Here is a 19,110-nt window from a genome sequence, read left to right as displayed (position 1 = left end):
TTCCCTTCTTCCTAGTTTCTATTTATTTGGTTTCCTTAGTCCTTGATAAGAAAGGCTTAGTTTGGATAGCTTATTTTAAATTGGTAGGTTGAGAGGTTTTTCTTCCTAATTTTTGTTATTTTCTTGTATCTCCATTATTTGAACTTGTTTTAAGGTTTGTCTTCTTCCATAGAAAAATATTTATTTGCTTCTGGTTGATCCTAAATTGGGAGAGGCGGGGTTCCCTTTTAAGAAGTTTATTTAATGATATACCTATAGGCTTATTGTATATTTGCTCTAATTATTGACTGGAGCAGAAATTAGCTTTGCTTCCAAACCTTACCCTTCTTGGGAGAAATATTGGCTAGAGGCAGCACGGATGGAAGTGGAGAGTGTTATTCTAAGTGAAATAAGCCAGGTGGCAAAAGACATGATCTTACCTATATGTGGAACCTAATGAATAAAACAAACAAGCAAAATGGAATCAGAGACACAGAAACAAGGAACAAACTGACAGACAAGAGGGGAGGGGGAAGCGGATAATGCAGGAAAGAAGGGGAAAGGTCTAGTTAAGAAACTAGTATAAACGACCCATGCACATGGACAACAGGGTGGGGATTGACGGTGGGAGTGGGGGAGGAACAGGAAGAGCAACAGGGGAAAAATTGGGACACTGTAATTGAACAACAATAAAATAATTAATATATATTTTTGAAAAAGAAAAGAAATATTGGCTGTGGGGGAAAAATGATACCTTTTGGCCAAGTCTTATTTCTTTACTGCTACCTCTTCCCATCTGTGAGAGCATAGCTTCTTACTTACTAGGAACTTGTCAGTCAGCACTCAAATCATACCTACTACTAACTGCTGTGCCTGTGCCGGAGAGAATGTTTTATGTTGATTCTCAATGGGCTTTTTAAGTTTGATCAATAGTGCATCATTTTTGGCAGATATCCCTGCATTATATATATTTTAAATGTTCTCTTTCTCATTTTTTATCTTCTTTCTAGCCACTGAGTTGCAGCTTTTACTTTGTCAGAACTACCTAGTTATTTCCCTCCTTCGGAGACTGCATTACTTTATTAGAAAAGGCCTGACTCCCCAATATGGGTTAAAAATGACAAACCTTCCAAGAAGTAAACTCTCTGGGTACCAGTATGTTTTATCCATTAAAACATTTTTGACTGCAACTACAGAGCAGGAACGAAAAAGGACATTACAATACAACAGACTGTCAGCTGTCAATGGATCAAGAATTCTCTGTGTAAATTAAGATAAATGCTCTTTGTATTTTTAATCTATTAGTCTTCACTAAATACATATTATAGGAGCAACTCCAAGAAGTTTTTACAGAGGGAATAAAAATATGAATGGGGGAAATGTGATGAATTATAAGGAAGAAACATATGTACTGATACAAATTGAAAATCCTAAGTAGTCTCTGAAAATTAGCTACAAAATTTCCCATGTTATTATTTTATGATCAATATTTAACATCAACCACAACTGTATGAAGATCAAGCCTGCTACTAACTATTGGGACATTCTTGAATTCAAATTATGAAAATAATGAGTAAGAGATATGCTTTCATGCTTTGAATCTCACTTATCTATGTTGATTTTGTCACCTGGATACGACTGTAGTTTCAGGTGGGGCTGGAAGGGAAGACATGCTGTGAGATTAGAAGGTCATATTCTTCCATGGCCTCCTACCTCAAATAGAGTCAATCATTAAGAAATAATGTTAAATGAAAGAAAGTTTTAAATGCTGTTAACTATCTCCTACTCAGACCTCTCTTCCCTTACAAACTTCTATTAGCAGGTTTCCCATCTCATTCTCTGTAACAACACCATAGAAACTTTCTTTGAAGCACTGATTATAACCTTAAATGCATTAATTTAATGCAATGAGTTGCAGTAGTAGTAGTATTAGTAGTTATCACAACCCAAATTTTAAGGTCCTAAGATAACTGAGGTTTTGTTCACTTTTGTGTCTGTAGTTGAACATATCATTTTTTCTTGCTGTGGACATGCAATGAACATTTATTGAGTGAAGGAAAGAACACAGAATGTTCTTCTCCACTGTGTAAACCCAAAAATAAGTATCTAAGTTATAATGCACAAACGAGGGTAATGTGAATTTCTTTTCCCCCTCTGTATATGACTTGGGAGAGTTTCTCAATGAAGATGAACTGCATGATTGCGTGCGTGCACACACACGCACACACACAAAATAGAAACCAAGATGGAGAAAAACAAAATAACTTCATATAAAAGAATCAATCAGCTCCAGATATCTGGAATCCTGAGACTGGCTCCCTTCTTGAATCTAGTTCTTAAGCTTTCTCTTTGATTTGTGACATAGGCTCTTACCTGTTCCATGCATTGCTTTTTCCCTAAGTTAGACACAGTTTATCCCTATTGCTTATATATATAAAGTATCTCATTTTATATATATGGAGATGTAATTAGTCTTAATATAACATAAAGAAAAGTTATTGCATTTATCATAGCTTGATGAAAAATCTAGAGAAGAATTATAAAGGGAAACAAAGGGAATAAATAATATGAGTAACTTTTCAGTGATGTGTGAGTCAATAATTCTGTATTAGTTACATTTTTTTCTTGCAGAGCAGTCCCAAGTATCAAATTATAGTCTCATTTAACTGAAAGTATTAAAACATATTTTCTTCTAAGGCTCAATTCCTTTTAATTAAATTACAAACAATATTACTTCCTTTGTAGGTTTGTTGTGAAGATTACAAAGGAGCATGTATACTGCCATGCTGCCTCCTCTATTCTTTAACCTTGCTAACTCCTCCCTTAAAGAAGAGGATTATGGCTACTTGATTGAGCAGCTCCTGTTGCATGAATTATCCTGTTGCATGAATTAGGCCTCATTTCTCTGGTGAGACAGGTCACTTCTTTGCAACATGCTACACATTTGGGGCTCTCTCTGTGTTCTTTCATTTATTATCAGGAGGGTAAGTGGCCAGGAAAGTGAGTCTGCCAAGTTCATCACAATAGATAAAGGGTAAAAGTAGGAAAGCAGGAAGTAAGAACATTTGCTGAAACCTGATGGTCTCAGCCAATGGATCACAGATTTTACCATCCATCAGAATCATGTGGAGGGTTTGCTGAAATGCAGAGGGCCAGACTCTCACTTTGGTTTTTCAGAATAGATAGGTCTGAGATGGAGGCTGGGAAATTTGTATCCCCATTAAGTTAGTAGGTGATGGTGATTGTTGTAGACCCATAAAGGCCTTTGAGATTCCTGGACCTTTGAGAACCACTGGTGTCATTTATCAACAATCTGCATCCACTTTGGACTTATCAGGCAAAAACAAAAACATCAAGAAATTGAAAAAAAAAAAAAGAGAAATTGATATTTAAAAATTTTTCCACATATGCCTTTTTATATATATTTCTATATTCTTCATGAAATCATGGAGAAGAGTGAGAATGAATAAACAAGAGTACTAAATGCTGAAAATGAGAAAAAATAAATTTTACAATGTATATGAAAATGTACTACTGTCGCAGGAACACAGATCTCTGGGTAGGGGCATTTCATGCCCCTCCATTCAGGCGTCCTGTGACTCAGGAGATGAGCTTATCTTGTCTCCGTCTGCGGCTTTAGGCTGTTCAGGCCACTGGGTCATGGAATCCTGATAACAAAGAGGTCTGTTGAGTACTCCATCTGCCTCCTTATAAATAAAGTCTTAAATTGGGGCTGGCCTTGATGATTAGTGGGTCTGCTTTGTATCCCTGATAGGTGCTATCTAAACCATAAGTTACCCTGGCTGTATTTTACACATTAATGATACATTGTAAGAATTCTTTCACTTGTAAAAATTCTTTTATTGTTGGCTGTAAAGCTCACAGCCCCGGTTCTATTTTTAGTAACGTTTGAAAACCTAATAAAAGGACAGTGAGGCTTCTCACTCTTTGCTGACTGCCAGAGCGTGCTGTGGCCCCCCGATCATTTTTATCATTCTGCTTGCTGGAATTATCTCCACGTCCTTGATCATAATCAACACTTCATACTACCATATATATATATATTTTTTTTTTCTATCCAAGATTACATTGATTGGAAGATACAGCATTACTCTAGGCACCACCACAAAGGAAACAAATGTCTGTCAACTACTGTATGGTATAATACTTTCTCATATCTTATAAGAATTTTATTCTTAATAAAAGAATGGTTTTAGGCTTATTGAACCTCATATCTTTATGATATATTATTCTTGTGTAATCATAAAAGTCAAAATACAAGTGAAATAATCACTTACAAATTCCTAAAATGTTTCACATTCAGAGTTTGAGCAATTCATTTTTTCTACTTGCACAAGTTGAAGTCCAGACATATTCCATTTGTTGCCACCCTGTACTGGGCCCTACTGCACTGGTACAGGCTGCACCTGTGATACAACATAATCAACTGTTTTCGGAAAGATTTTGTTTTTGAGTATTGACACCCATTCTGAAAGTTTGATATTGAGGTATTTTTTATCTAACTACAAATAATTAATTAGTTTTCAGGCAATAACCAGGAAACACATTCTTTCTTTAAATGGAACACTAAAACATGAAGGAATTAATGGGTCTCTTCATTCGATTTAGAACAAGAACCAAGTTTCAACATGAAAATTATGTCAGAACTGCTGCCTAATGGACACTGATTGTAATGTGCCATAAATTTTAAGAGAAATCCCAATTTCAGAGATATTAAAATATGAAAAAAATTGTGTATTTTTACAACTGATGAAGTAATAATTTCTCTAATTTTCAGAGTTTTAGTAAATCAGTAAGTAAGCCACCATTCATTTCTCCTCCTTTTTGCAGACATTTACAAAACACTGGGTCACTCATTTTAATTCTTCAGAATTTTAGCAGTAATTATATCATAAATTCTGACCATTTCAATAGCCTTATAATGTTCCTCTTGTCTGTCTTCATTTTCTCTTCAGCAATGATATTGCACTAAAACCCACCTCTTCCACTGTCTCTCAAGTAATACTAATAACTGCACCTTCTTTGTAATCTTAACTTGAAGCACTTTATTTCTAAACCTCACTTGCCACCTTTCTAGGTCATTCTTGTAGTATAGTACCATATCTCCAACAATTCTTTGTCAATACATGGAGAAAAAATTCTTCATTTCTACAACACTCTTTGTCATTGATTCTACATTAGCTCTTACAAACCCCAAAGCATCATGCCTTCTTCAACCAATGTAAGGTCCATTATATATTATTATTCTCACTCCCTCAAGTTATTGTTTCCATTCCCTGTAGGTCTTACTCAGATTTTGTGCTGAATAATTATGCTGAGTAAATGGACTCTTGCTTACTCTGAACCTGTGTATGAGCTACTAACGATTTCTGGAAAAAAAACAGACAACTCTGCTGAGCGGCCTCATTTTAATCTCATGGCTACGTGGTGCTGTTTTATATTTGTTCCTTTTATTTCCACCTGATTTTTTTTCTTCTTTCCTTTTTTGCAAATGGATCATTCTCATTGGCATAAAGAACCACTACAGTATTTCACTTTAAAAAAAGTAATCTCCTAGACTGACCAAGATGAAAGTCTAGACAGACACATGCATCACCCTCCACACTAAGGAAGGAAAATAGCTATCTCAAAACTAAAGACAACCAGAGGTTCCAGAAAATTGAGCTGCATGGAAGTCCAGCAAACAAAGATATAAACAAGAAATACTCATCCAAACAGGTAGGAGGGGCGGAGCTGGGGTGGAGAGGATGTGGTGTGGTGGTAGCAGCAGCAGCAGCAGTGGTGGGCCAGTGGAAAGTGCAATCACACATTTAAAAAAGTCAGGAGAAACACCCAGGAGGTGCTCCCAGGACCAGACCAGATCACACAGCTCATGGTTTCAGTGCCAGGGAAAATAAAGCCTCATTGCTTCTGACTGCAAAAACTCATGAGGGTTGGGGCAGAGGAAGAAACTGCTGGTGTCTGAGCAGAGTCTACTTGTTCAAAGGGCCCCCACGGTCCTAGAACATCCACAGACCCACCCATTCTGGACACCATGGCCAGGGCAACAACTAGAGAGGCGCCAGTCCCTTATGGATGTGGGAGAAGTACCTGGAAAAGGGACGAGTGCTGAGCAAGTTACATTGTTTTCTCTCAAACGCCTCCCCCACAAACAGCGTCACAACATGGTGAAACAGGTTGCCATACTGACAAATACTTAAGTCTCTGCCCCTTACAACATAACAGGTATGATAGCTCTACTTAAGACACAGAGGCAAACAAACACAGGAGCCTTTCAAGATGGGGAGACAGAGAAGTATGGCTCAAAAGGGGGAACAGATCAAGGTTCCAATGAGATAAGCGACTAAGAGATAGCCAACCTAACAGATGAGGCGATAACCAACCTAACAGACATAGAGTTCAAAATACTGGTGATAACGATGCTCACAGGCTTGACAGATATGCCTAAGTACAGCAAATGCATAAGGGAAGAAGTGAAGGCTATGCTAAATGAAACGAAGAAAAATCTACATAAAACCAATGGTGAAGGAAAGCATATCAGTTCTCAAATCAATGATTTGGAACATAAGGAAGAAAAAAACAGTCAACCAGTACAGAATGAGGAAACCAGAATTAAAAAACATGAGAAGAGGCTTAGGAACTTCTGGGACAACTTTAAACATACCACTATCTGAATCATAGGGGTGCCAGAAGGAGAAGAGGAAGAGCAAGAAATTGAAAGCTTAAATGAAAAAACAATGATGGAAAACTTCCCAACTTTCGTGAAGGAAATAGACATTTAAATCCAGGAAGCACAGAGAGTCCCAAACAAGCTATACCCAAGGAAGACCACACCAAGACACATCATAATTAAGATGCCAAAGTTTCCAGATAAAGAGAGAATCTTAAGAGCAGCAAGAGAAAAGCAGAGAGTTGCCTACAAAGGGGTGCCTATAAGACTATCAGCTGATATCTCCAAAGAAATTTTGCAGACAAAAAGGGACTGGCAAGAAGTATTCAATGTGATGAAAAGCAAGGATCTGTAATCAGGATTACTCTATCCAGACAACTGTAATTGAAAAACCAAAAAAAAAAAAAAAAAAAAAGAGGAAAAAAAAAAAAAGATTACTCTATCCAGCAAAGCTGTCATTTAGAATGGAAGGGCAGATAAAGTGCTTCCCAGACAAGGTAAAGCTAAAAGAGTTCATAATCACCAAGCCATTACTATTTCAAACATTAAAGAAACATATTTAAGAAAAAGAAGGTAAAAACTATGAACATTAAAATGACAACAAACTCACAACTATCAATAACTAAATCTAAAAAATAAAAACAAAATTCAACTAAGCAAACCAGAATAAGAACAGAATCGTAGGTATGGGGGTCTTTGAGAAGGTTATTAATTGGAAGGAGGAAGGGAGAGAATTGGAGAAATGGTTCAGGGACTAAGAAGCATAATCTTTTGGTACAAAATAGACAGGGGGAAGTTAAGAATAATATAGGAAAGGGTGAAGCCAAAGAACTTACATGCATGACCCATGGACATGAACTAAGGAGGGTGGGATTGCTGGAGGGAAGGGTGGTATTGGGCAGAGGGGAACAAAAGAAAAAATAATTGGGACTACTGTAACAACATAATAAAATATACTTAAAAAAAAGTAATTTCCCTTCATGCACATTCCTTAGAGCTACTGTCCCAGTTCTTTGCTCTTGTTTACAGATATAGTCCTAAAAGGGTTGTTAATATTATTCAATTCTCTCTTGAACCTACTTCTTTTATGCTTTTGTTCTTTTTTTTTATCCTCTCTTGAGGCTGTATCTATTGATTTAGAGAAAGAAGAAGGGAGAGAGAGAGAAACATCAGTGTGAGAGAAATATGCCTTACTTATGTCTCCGATCACGGATCGAACCCACAACCTAGCTATGTGCCCCGACAGGGAATTGAACCCTCAACCCTTTGGTATATGGGACCATGCTCTAACCAACTGAGTCCACTGGCCAGGGCTATGCTTTTATTTTTATAACCCCACCTAGACATCAGGGTTCCCAGTAACTTCCTTCTTTTCAAATGAAATGGTTTATATGAACAAGAAAATTACACAAATTTTCACCTCTTTCTAACTACTTTTCTACATATTTACTTAAGAATATTTAGTGAACATCACAGAAAAACTTAGTTTTCATGAAAGCGCTATCTCAGCTTCTTTATACTCTAGTCATTTGATTGTTACAACACACACTGAATTATAAGAAGGTTTGACAGCCATAGCAATGCTCTAACTGAAGGCTCATTAGAGAAAGTATGTCTTTAATAGTGTTAACTTTACTATTTCTTTAGCAAACTTGACATTACTTGCTTGTCCTTGCTTGAGAGCACAGGGTTTTCATTTCCTTTTTTTGGGGGGGGGTATATTTTATTGATTATGTTGTTACAATAGTTCCAAATATTTTTTCCCCTTTGCTCTCCTCTGCCCAGTAGTCCCCCACCCCCAGCAATCCCACCCCCCCTTAGTTCATGTTCATGGGTCATGCATACAAGTTCTTTGGCTTCACCCTTTCCTATATTCTTATTTTTTAAAAATAAATAATTAATTAATTTTTATAACAACGCCCCCTCCCCCCAGACTTAAGACCCTTTATAATCTTATAAAGGACAATGGTCGAAGGTCTCGTGCTCCTCTAGCTGCTTCAAGCTGGACGTGGTCGTCGTCCTACCTACCCTTGGGTCCAGAAATCCCTAATAAGAGTGGCGGTGTGGAGGGGAGGGTGGCCTTCCCACATGGGGAAGAATCTTGCAGACTCCAGCTTAGTTGGCTGTCCCCAGACCATGGCATGCTTTGTGGAGAGCACAGGGTTTTCTTAGTTTAACAGGTGAATACAAAAAAAACCTGAATGCTAAACACATATGAACAAGAAACAAATTTCCTTCTTTCTTACTACTTTTCTACAGATTTACTAAAGAATATTTAGTGAAAGTCACAAAAAACCTCATTTTCATGAAACTGCTTTTGTATATGCTAGTCATTCAATTGTTACATACATAAATGTAGATTATTTCAGTTCTATGTCCTAGGTGTTTAATCTAGTTTCATTGTTACAAATGTTTCTACTCTGATGATTTCTGAATTTTCATATCCAGTTTAGATTTCTTTCCTGAACTCCAGAGATGTATATTCAACTTTTTACTCAATATTTCTTATTGCATATATCTAATACATAACTCAAAATTAACACACCTAAAAATGTTTTTCTAATTTCCTGCTACCGATGTCTTATTTCTCTTACAGGGTGTGTTTCTTGCTTAATGGCAAACTTATTCTTCCTGGTAATCAGGCCCAAAACCTCAGAGTCATTTTTCATTACATTCTACATTCACTATAAAAGTGAATATCTGTAAAGTCAACATTCAGAATATAGACAGTGCCTGACTACTTCCACCCTTCTACTTCTAAGACTTTCATTTAAATTCAGGTTTTTTTTCCACAGAGGCTGTTGCTGGTAATTTTTCTCTCATCCTTGTTCTTTTGTAAGTTTATTCTCTACAATGTAGAAGGATTTAAAAATTAAAGACCGATAATATTTTCCCTGCTCCTATACTCTTTAAAACTTTCTCATTTCATTCAAAACTGGGGGAAAATAATCTCACCAATACCTGTAAGAACTACTGTTGTCCTTCTCAATAATTTCAGACTATATTCTACTTTTCTTTCTCTTGCTCACTTAATTCTGGCCACAGGGTGAAAAAAATATCTCTTGATAATATGTAACTTTAAAGCCTTTTATACTGATACAATATTTTCTATGCAATCAAAAAACTTCCCTTGATCCACATTCCTTAATCCACAAAGTTGGTTTGTCCCAAGAAATCTCAAGTTGAAATTTGCTTCAGAATAGTACCAGGCTGGCAGTGCCTAAGTGTCCCGGCAGAAGGAAATGCAAGTCCTCTCTGGAGAAAGTCATGTTTAAACAGTTCTCAAAGACTTTCCTCACATAAAGTTGCATTAAAGTTTATGTCAAAAATTATTACCAGAAAAAGGCACCAGGAAAAAGACCCAGCAGAAACAATAGACCACAAAACCTTGCATGCAATGAATTCATATATGGAATCTTCAGGTGCAGAACATAAACTCTGCATCTAAAAAGAGGAATAGAAGCCATTAAAATTATGGGTTAGAAACAGGTGATTATAAAAAAAAAGATCACCAGATAGTTTTGATTGAGGACAACAGAGACCTCTTAGAAAGAAACTGAGAAGTATCCTTCAAAGAATGAAATGTCTGATTATACAAAGACAAAATGGGGATTCATAAATTGAAAGATAGATATAAAGAAAATATACAAAATGTAATACAATAAGATAGAGTATTAAGGAGGTAAAATAAGGATTAAAATATGTAGAGAATAGGGAAAGAAGTTCTAGCTCTCATCTGGAGATCTAGAAGCAGATAATAGAATGTGGAGAGGAAATGTGTAAAGATAACATTTTAAAAACTGAAAATAGACAAATTATCAGATAAAGGAAACAATATGATATTGTTTCTTGAAGGATAAGTGAAAAAAATTCTTTCAAGTACATCTCAGAGTGAAATTCATATTAGTAATGTAAAACAGTTACTCTTTGAAGTAGGCAAAAAGAAATGAGAGATAACATATTAAATTGAACCATATCAAATTGCCCCTTTCTGTAGATCAAAAATGGTCAAATGGCTGCAATTTCATAAGTGATTCAACCTACACAATAGTACAACTGTTGGAAATTTTGGAGACAAAACCAACAATCTTTGTCACAGAGGCTAAAAACAATCTGATAATGTGTAACCTCAAAAGCACTTGTACATGGGTCTGTGGTTGGAATGTGCAAAAGAGGGATGTCTGGTAGAACCTTAAGTTTAAAACCATGATGTTCCATTTGCTATGCAAAATAAAACCTTGAAATTGCAGAAATAAAATAATTGTTAACCTAAAATTGTACACCTGATGAAACTAAGGGCTGAATAAAGACCTTTGTCTAGTAAATATCGCCAAATTTTAGCAGCTTTACTAAAGGGACCTCAGAAGAATCTACATTGACATGTCCATCACCATGGTGAAATTTTGGTATATTTCTCTTCACAAATGTCAAAATTACAAATAAAGCTAAGTAATATTACAACAATGGAAATGTTATTTTTAGTCTAATTTACATATATAGAACATATATTCAAAATACAGAGACCACATTTTCTTTTAAAAGCACATAGGTGCACCAGGGAAGAATGTATATTCTGGTGCTCTGAGATGAAAGGCTCTGTAAAGGTCAGTTATGCTCATTTGGTCTAATGTGTCATTTAAGGCTGATATTTCTTGATACTCTGCTTGAAAGATCTATCTATAGCTGTTCATTTGGGTATTTAGGTCCCCTATGATGATGTATTTTGTCAGTGTCTTCCTTTAGTTCTGTTAGTGGTTGCTTTGTGTACAGGGATGGGCAAAAGAAGGATAATAATAATAATAATAATAATAAATATAATAATTAATAAATAAGTAATAATACAAGAATAAACTCTGTTTTGCAAACTCATGACTGTAAACCTACGTTTGTCCACACCTGTATTTTGGGTGCATGTGTATTGAGAAGTGTTAAGTCTTCTTGATGTAGTGTCCCCTTTATTATTATAAAATGTCAATTTTTTGTCTCTTGTTACCTTATTTATTTTGAAATCTACTTTGTCAGATATAAGTATGACTGCACCTGGTTTTCTGTGCCATTTGCTTGGAGAATCATTGTCCAGCCTTTCAGCTTGAGTCTATATTTGTCTTTCCATCTTAGATGTGTTTCCCAAAGGGGCATATGGTTGCATTTTGTTATTTGATTCAGTCCGCTACTCAGTGCCTGCTTGAATGAGTTCATTTTATCTTAATTTCTTCTGTAAATACCCTGTCTCCAAATATGGTCACATTTTGAGATACTGGATATTAGGATTTCAATTTATGAATCTGAGAAGGAGCGTGTACACACCATAACAATTGGACTTTGTTAAAATGAAAAACTTCTGTACTGTGAAAACCAATCTAAAAAGGCTATTTGGCAACTCTATGACAGTCTGTAAAAAGTAGAACTATGGAGAGAGTAAAATAATCAATGGTCGATTGGGATTCTGGGAGAGAGAAGGAGGAATGAATAGAAGCCCAGAGGATTTTTAGTTCAATTAAACTATTCTGTAAGTTACAAGGTCTGTCTGGAAGAAGTCCAGTCATTGTTAATATAACAAGAATGATTTGTGTGACATTGATGTAACCTGGCAGCCAAGGAGAGAGAACTGGAATGTGCATGTGTGAACAATGATGACTTCACTGTACTAGTCAGTGTGTGTGTGTGTGTGGGGGGGGTAGATGCCAATGAGTGAGCATGTGTATTGTGTGGCCATCACATTCAAAATGACTGAGTAAGTAGAACAACAAATCTGAATCAAATTTTGCATTAAGCTTGAGGTGGTATAGGAGAACTCTGTATTTTCTGCTCATTTTCATAAAACTTAAAACTGCTCAAAAAATCTAAAGAAAGTTGGAATAAACAAAAATCCCATTTAAAAATAGTTATATAACATAGTGAATATTATACAGCTATTACAAACAATAAATATCTTAATGTATTTATATGGAAAAAGTATAAGAGAAAAAAATAAGATTCAGAGCAGTGTTTATATTATCATGACTGTGTAAATATAATGCATATGAAATGTATGTAGATATTGTAGTCTACCTAACATTTTTTTTTTCAGGAAGAATGTGAAAAAAAAGGATTACAACCTTAACCTTTGGAAAAATAACTGAGGTTTGGAATTAAATAGATAGTGAGAGGGAGATACAGAAATTCTATTTTACCTTTTTTATTGTTTGACTATTATACCTATGCAAAATTAATAGTTTAAAGTTAAAAATGCTCTATATACATAAATTATATACATTTTTAAAAATATATTATGGAATAAAAGTGATATATACTGGATTTTAGTAAAGCACTGTGTATTGACACACTCTTTTTTGCTAGAAACATCAATGGATAATTTTATATTTAGTTACCTATAGATTACTTGACATTTTCAATGCTCTGAAATGTGAAATCTGTGAGCATTGGGCAGGCCTGAATTAAAGTGAGAAGATGGGTCAAAGAACAAGATTTTAGCTGAATTGCGTTTGAAAATGAAGGTTTGATTTACTCTGGATTGGAGCTTTTGACACAGAAAATACTGAAATGGATTCATTTTTTTCATAGAAATGACCAAGATGGAAAAAAGAAGGAGGGGTGGTAAACAGGAACAAAACACTGTGGTTTCTGCATAGTATCTCATCAAGAAATGAGGAAAAGAGAGCCAACAGACTGCATAAAGTATCTTTGAAAACAGTGGCTGAAGAAACAGTCATTTCCTTGTTTATATCCCTATTGAATTTTAAGTGTCAAGTAGTTCAATTAAGAAATAGTAACAGTATTATAAATTCTTATTTTCTGTTGCAGGAATGCAATTCAACAAATGGTTGAATGCTATCTATCACACGGCATGGTGTTCTCTAAAAGCCAGATCAAATAAGAACTTTTTTTTTTTTCTTCTTTGCTCTGTTTTCTTACGGAGAGCTTTTACGATCTCAGGCATATGTTCAACTTCGTGATTTAAAGCTACTATGATGCATCACTGCAACCTCTGCTAATGGTTATGAACTGGGAAGAAGAGGCTATTTTTATTCAGAGTACAAGAAAGATAAGAGCAAAGAATTTGAGTTTGGGATGTTGCCTATTTGTATGGATATATAAATAAATCTTTTTAAACATTTTTCCCCCCTGTGGGACATGTCTGTAATTTACTTACTGATGGGAACAGAAGTATTTACTAGGCTTACTTTATAGTCACATTCCAAGGTTGGACATAGAGAAAAATGGGGAATTTCTCCCATTTCCAAGCAGTTGGTTGGTAATCCACCATCAGGGACCATTGTTCCAGCAGGGCTGCATGTGCCTAGCTACCTGCTTTTTATTTTGTGTTACTTCCTAGGGATGGGTGGAGGAAGAAATATGACCTTATCTGAGACAATAATACCAGTGCAGGAGTCCCAGCTTAATATCAAAGTCAGCTTGAGAGTAATACATGCAAGTAATAACACTTTAATTTGTGGCTCTGATGAACCCTGAACTGGTGAACAAGAAAGGGATACTGCCTAACCGAAGAGCAAATCAGGAAACTAGTTTTGAAGACTTATCCCAAGCCACTGGTCTTCGGCCATGCTTCTGAGGGTTTTTTATAAGTGGTACCTATAAATGGGACTTTGAAGTCCTAGCATCTCAAGTTATAAATGAAGAAGTGAGTTAAGAGTGAGTGTTTATGTGACTTGCCTGAAATTGGCAATGTTTCCTGTTAATCTGCACTGGGCTCAAAGGATTGTGTGACTGTCTCAGTTTTGGTGGTAACTAAATGGGTAGAATGAAATACTTCATTTTTTCCCCCTTGTAAATTAATTTCCTCAGTCTAGGCAGAAGTATCTAAGAGCAGAATGAGATTCTTCACTAACTTAGTAGACCAGCCAGTCAAATATTGTCGTCTGTTGCTATGTGGTGCACTGTGGAGCAGACATACATTTTGCCTTTAAGGAAAGGGCATGTAATTGCATCAGTGTGTTGTGAAATCCATTTAAATCTGGCAAATGTACTGCAATTCTTTGTTAGCAATTATGAACTCACAGTAGTAAGTGATAGGAATAGAGAGAGAAATGGGATGTCAGGAAAAATGAGGATCACTTGCTGGCAACTATCTGTTCAGTTGCCAAAAAATTAAACAGTTTGAGTTTCATTGTGGTATTAGTACTACTGCTTAGAAGCTAACAATTAATTTTTATGCTTTCTGCCATACCCACCTTTGTTCTCATGAAACAAACAGATTTAGTTTCCAATGCACAAGAATGAGCCATATGAAAATAAAAATGGTATTTCTCCAAAGGACGGTATATAAAGTTACAACATTTTAAACTGCACCAACAAGAACATAATCAGGAGACTAAAATAAAGAAAATTTTAATCCTAAGATTAAATGTGTCCCATATACAACATGGTGTGAGAATGTGTTGGTCTTGTTTGAAATTATAGAATTCTCGTAAAGACTTTGTCAGAGTGCACATATGCAGAGCTATCTAGTGTTGAAAAGTAAAAATGGTGGAGCTAACACAATGAAGATACTCAGTTTTACACTGCATTTAATTCATAAGTAGCATTTTTGTTTTTTAAAGTTAAATACAGGGATGCAGTCAAACTACATGTCTCAAAAACATGAATCATTTTGCCCCTCCTAACATGGACAGATCCCATAACTGCTAGTCAAACGGTAGCAGCAAGTGAGTTTAATAGACAAGGTAACATCATGTACTTAGTGTAAATTTCCCAAACACGTTTAAAAGCCCAAATAATTTTATAGGTGAATATAATTTTACCCATAGTGCAAAACTTAGGGAGTATTAGAGGAAAGTTTTTCCACATCATTTTTTTCATTAACTCTAACTCCTAATCAGCGCTGTAGCTTTCCTAAGCACCCCAATGCAGTGCCCAACTATTCCTCCAAAGGCCGCCTCAGCAATGAATCATTATCTAAAATTACTATATTTCTCCTGTGCCACTGCAAATGATCAGCTTTTCTTTTTTTTAATTTCCGATTTCGAAATATCTCCTCCTTTCCAATTCTCTTCCAACATAGTTTTCCTTATTTCTTCCTCAAGAATCTACAAATGATGGCAATAATTGCTGAATGAATATGGAGTAAGATGTAATTAGATGAAATGCCAGTCTTATTTATATTGCAAATCATCAACCTAAGTTATATTAAAATAGACCATTTTCTTATTTCTGGATTTGGGAAAGTGTGTATTTATTTGGAGCTCTAATGAGAAAATGAGAGTTAGATATCTTATTATCTAATTTTGAGAATACATTAAAATTAAATTAGGTATTTTCTTGGTATAGTGATATCACATTTCAAATTATACACCTGCAGGACTAGAGTTGATCACTGAAGTTACATATAAACATTCTTTTGTAGAATTTTTAGTAATCTTAATGGCAATTCATGATGATGAATTAAAGCTCATGGTGAACTGAAAAGCAGGATGAGCTCATTAATCAATTCAATACAATATCTGTCACAGGTAACTTGAGAATTATCTATTTCCTTCTCATATCTGGAAAAGCCTAGTTGCCAAATGACTATTGATAAAATGTCATAGTGAAAAAATATCTGAAATTGAAGTATACCTGCTTTGACATAAAGTACTTGAATTATAAAAGAAGAGCAACGTTTGGCATTACATTAACTATCTTAGATACCAAGTCAGTGTTTTATATGAAATAAGAAAGAAGACCTGAAATAAATTAGATGCTAATTGTGTCATTTGAACTGAATAATTAAACTATAGCATAGGCACTGGCTTAATAAGATGATGACTCCCAAATTTGAATATTAAGAGTGGATCTGATTCCCAAATCTGTATCTGAAGTTCTGAGTTTTCATTAGAATTTTAGCCTTATCTGTCTATATCATGTCTGAATAATGTGTACTAAGTATCTTAAATTTAGTGTTACCAAAGGTAACTCTTACCTTGAGCCCACAAACCTACTTTTGCCTGCCATATCAGTAAGGATACCATAGTCCACTCTATAGTTTAATTCAAAAATCAGGAGTCTAACTTTGATTACACTCTTTTACTACTCATATCTAATCCATGAACAAGTCATGTAGACCCACCTCCAGTATATGTCCATGCACCATGCACACGTTGTTACCCTATTCCAATTCATTGTGATGTCTTGGCAAGATCACAGTATTGGGCAGTTCCCTAATTTTGCTGCTTTACTTATTTCCCTCTCCCTCTGTTATCCACAGCATGATCTGAATAATGGCATAGAAATTAAATCAAATCATACTAACTCCTACTTTAAAATTTTTATCATTTTCTTCACTAAGAATAATTGCCAAACTCTTTATAAACTTAAAATAAATATATGTACTGGTTCCTGCTAAACATTCAGACCTCACATTGAATCACTCTCTCCTTTACTTATTTTTTTCAAAACATACTGGAATTCTTTTCTATGACAAGCTTGTTCTCATCTCCAATTTTTGCAAAAGTTATTATCTCTGCTTAAAATATACTTCTACTTGGCATTCTCAAGGCTGATTTCTTCTTGCCATTCCAATTTCTGTTAAATGTCAGTTTAAGTATCTCTGTTAAATGTCAGTTTATGTGACATCTCAAACTGTGGTAGCCACTCAGATTAGCTTTGTCTCACTGCTCTATTTTAATTTTCTATGTAGCATGTACCAGCATCTTGTATTTGTTTAGTATTTATGTATTTTATTTCTGTTGACTCTCTCTCCCTACTAAAATGTAAGCTTCATCAGAGCATGAAACTTACCTTCTGTTCTCAAGGTATGTAATAGTGACTGTGCATTTATGCATTCTATGTTAATTTTCCAAATAAATAGATTAGTGAATTATATATTTTCAACTGCATAATTACCACAACTTGGTAAGTGTGAGTGAGGCAGGAAACCATCTGGAAAAATAGTAAAAATCTTGACACTATGTGCCAATGTAATATTTCAGAAATTAAATTCATTTTTTTCATGTTTGTGCTGAGTTAGAATATTTGTAAGTTTACATTATGCTTTTTGATGGTAAATATTTTAACATAAAACAGTTAATATGTTCATATATGATAACATAAAGCTTATTATGTTTCATGTAATGATTTGAGTGCTTTATACATGTTAACACATATAATTTTTATGACACCCTAATAATATAAATTTTATGTTATAGATGAGAAAACTAAGGCACAGAAAGATTAAAGAAGAAGCTTGAGATTATGTGACTGCTAAGTAGCAGAGCTGGGAATCAGACCAACAGCCTGGATTATCTATGTTCATAACCACTAAATTATATTGTTTCTTATTCTTTAAATGTAATTCAACTCATTTGGCCAATATCCCACAACCATGCAGGTTACTGTGTTAATTGCAAAGTATTAAATATTTTAGATGGAAAGGCAAATATTATAGTTATATTCTTCAGGAAAATTTTATTCTTATAGGTTTAGCAAAAAAGTTAACAATTAATGAAGTGTCAGTTATAATGAGTGTAGAAAATGTTTGTTAAATAAAAGTGGCAGAGGCTAAGTGAACCCTTAAAGGCACCTTGTAATGGCATCTGACATATATTGATGCAGGGAATTTGTCAGCCAAGGGACTCTGGAGGAGCTTATGTTTAAGCTAAATTCAAAAGCATCAGCAGGAGTTACCTAGGAGAAGAAAAGGCATGTTAGCAGCCGTAGAACACAGCATGTGGTAAAGCTTTAGGTTGAGGTCTAACTTGGCACATGTTTCATGTTACAGGTTACACTGAAATATTAGACATTGTCAATATGACTGGCTTTTTTTCTGGCTGCCAATAACATGATTTCTCATGTGAATTGGTCTTCTAATTTTGACATTCAGTGGCCTTCCTGAACTACTGAGTACAAAATTAACAGTAGATCATTGCAACGGAGCCGAGTTTTTTCTCATCCTCTACAAAAGAAGAAATGAAAGAGCTGAAAGTGACCTAAATAAGGAATTTCAAAACTTGTGCAAATAAATAACTTTAAAATACTTAAACAATAGAATTAATTTTAACATGCTTTAAATTAGAAATATTCTGTTTTTAAAGGAATTGTTTGTGAGGAACACTTTCATGTTTAACAGTGCCCAATAATATGAAAGTTAATGTATTTAAGGTAATTTAAATTAGGAGAGATTTTAGTAACTTTCTCCACCAAGCAAACCTAAACTTCTTCTTAACAAATGTAGTAATCAACATTGAAAGAATAAATATCAAATCACCATAGACTTGAATTTCTATTTTTTTTATTTTAGTCTGTAATATTTGTGAATTTTTACTTTATAATATTGTTCTTAGAAAAAGCAATTCTACCCATCTTTAATTGTCTCTGGGTGTGCGTGTGTTTTTTCCCATGATGAACATTTTTGAATCAAAAGAGGTAGATAGATTCAAATGTTTACTTTTATGCTATAGCCTATCATCACAGAAGAACTCTTGGTAGCTATATTAATCAAATAA

Source organism: Furipterus horrens, unplaced genomic scaffold, assembly GCF_987537825.1.
Source record: "Furipterus horrens unplaced genomic scaffold, mFurHor1.1.pri manual_scaffold_4, whole genome shotgun sequence".
Taxonomy (NCBI): domain Eukaryota; kingdom Metazoa; phylum Chordata; class Mammalia; order Chiroptera; family Furipteridae; genus Furipterus; species Furipterus horrens.
Note: the sequence above shows the minus strand (reverse complement) of the source record.